Source organism: Capsaspora owczarzaki (genome assembly GCF_000151315.2).
Source record: "Capsaspora owczarzaki ATCC 30864 unplaced genomic scaffold supercont2.8, whole genome shotgun sequence".
NCBI lineage: Eukaryota > Filasterea > Ministeriida > Capsasporidae > Capsaspora > Capsaspora owczarzaki.
In genome coordinates, this window is record NW_011887299.1 from 475,654 (window position 1) to 478,181 (window position 2,528).

The following is a 2,528-nucleotide window of genomic DNA, read 5'->3' on the forward strand; positions in this document are numbered from 1 at the left end:
CCGCCGATGCTGGAGTAGCAGCGCCTGACACCCCAGCAGCTACTCACAGTGCGAGCGAGCTTCCAACCGACTTGGCTGGGAAAATTCGTCTCGAGACTGCTGTGGATGCGCAAGCGTCGCTGTTGGCTGCGGCCCCACACTCGCGCTACGTCTTGGCTGACGGCCTGCTGCGAAAGGATGGCCGACTGTACGTCCGGAAAGCTTGAGGTCCACTGTCCTCTTCATGCGACACGATGCAGAGTTGGCCGGTCATGGCGGCGAGCTGAAAACGCTTGAGCTGGTTCGTCGCGACTTTGCCTGGCCAGGCCTGCGTGCCTATGTGATTCACTATGTGGCTACGTGTGACATGTGCCAACGTGTCAAGGTCCCGCGGCATGCGCCGTACGGACTGCTGATGCCAATCCCCGCTCCCAAGCGACCGTTTGGTGACTGGGCGGTGGATTTTATCACTGATTTGCCACCGGACCAAGGTTTTGATGCGCTCCTGGTCTGCAAAGACCGACTGACTCGCATGATTCACCTGATTCCTTCGGTCAAAGCGGTTACAGCGCGAGCAACTGCAAATTTATTTTTTGACAATGTGGTTCGCCATCATGGCCTGCCTGACCGCATTCTCAGTGACCGTGGGCCCCAGTTCGCAGCCAAAGCGTGGCGTGACTACTGGCGAGGCCTTGGTGTGGAGCTGGCGCTGAGCAGCGCGTATCATGCCGCTGGCAATGGTCTGGTTGAGCGAGCCAATGCCAATGTTGAAACTTATCTGCGCGCGTACATTTCGCACGACCAGCAGTGGGTGGAGCACTTGGCCTCGTGCGAGTTCGTGTACAACAACACTGTGCACACAGCTATCAAGATGTCGCCATTCAAAGCTGCGTATGGCTTCCACCCTCGGATGGATGTCGGCGACGCGGCCAATCGTGCAGCTCTTTTGCCTCATCTCAACCGTGGCGCCCAGATGGAGGAATTGCATGCAACCCTGGCATCAAACATCACTCGAGCGAACGAGCGGTATGCCAAGTTTGCCGATCGTCTGCGCAAGCAAGCGCCCAAGTTCGAGATTGGCCAGCAAGTGTGGATTTTGCGCCGAAACATCAAGAGCGACCGTCCTGTGACCAAGCTTGATTTTGTGCGTGTTGGTCCATTCAAGATCCTCCAGGTGATTAACGACAATGCTGTGCGCTTGGACCTTGGCGAGAGCTCGCTCAAGGCCGATGTCTTCAATGTGGCTTTGTTGGAGCTGTATCGTCCCAATGATTTACCCGACCGTGTGCTCCGCAATGTCCCTGGCTTGTCCACGAGTGATGGCGAGTTCTTCCCGGTTGGCAGGATTCTCGACTCGCAGTTTCGCGACGACGACGAATTGTGGTACTTGATCCGTTGGAAAGATCGCCCCGCCTCCGAAGACAGCTGGGAGCCTGCATACAACATTGTGCCTGGCAACGCGCGGATGGTGAACGCTTATCACCGAGCGCACCCGAACAAGCCCAAGTGATGGGTGGTGGTCGCTTGACAAAAAAAAACGAGGGAGATGGAAGTGATTACGCTTTGATTTCTGGTACCGTTTGTGTCGGTTGTTTTGTTTCTTTGTTAGCTCTCTCGTTCGCGGTTGGAGAACCCTTTTTTTTTGGAAGGGGCAGAATGTCATGCCCCACTGGCATGCCTACTTACTTGCATGCATTACCTTGTGTTGTTTGTCATGTCTCCCATACTGGGAATGGTTCATTCGTCAATATACCTTTATTCATGAACATTGCCTGACAATCGACGTACCGTGTTAGGGATTGACTCAATCCCTAACATACCGTTGCACTGACTCTGACACAAACCAGGCCTCGACCTCGAAGTCCAGCGCCACGGCGACAACAACGCAACCCGCAGCGCGGACGACGCAAACCGCTACGACGCAACCCGCCGCACCCCGCGCCACCGCGGCCGCCTCTGCCGCGGCTGCTAAAGCCAACCAAACGGCGTCCAGCCAAGCGGCCCCGTCCACCCCGCAGCACTCGGCCCAAAAGCGCTCTGCAAGCCAATTGACGCCTGTTGGGGCCAGCAGGGTCCACAAGCAACCGCACATCCAACCTGACGAGGACAGCTTCGCAGTTGATGAGGCCACAACCACTGCGTTGGCGATCGCTGGCGCGGACAACGATGCAGCCGTGGAACTCGCCACGCTCACGTTCGACGACACCTCAAGGGACAGCATCCCGAGCCAGCAGCTCAACAGCGACATGCAGGCGCTGGTAGTGGCGACCATCAACCTCACCACCAATGACGACGTGGATGCCACGACCAACCAGCCGAGTGTGTCAACTACGGCCGGCGCGACGCATGACCCCTTTCGTGACGAGGGTGCACACGAGGCGCCCACTTCCGAAAACGCAGCCACTCAGGAGAACGCCACCGACGCCGAGGCCCCAGCGCTGCCCAGCGTCAGTGAATCTCCAGCGACGGACGCGCCAGGTCCCAGCGCGCGACGCGCCCAGCTCTTCCCAACAATAAGATGGTGAAGGTGGCCACATGGAATGTCCGCT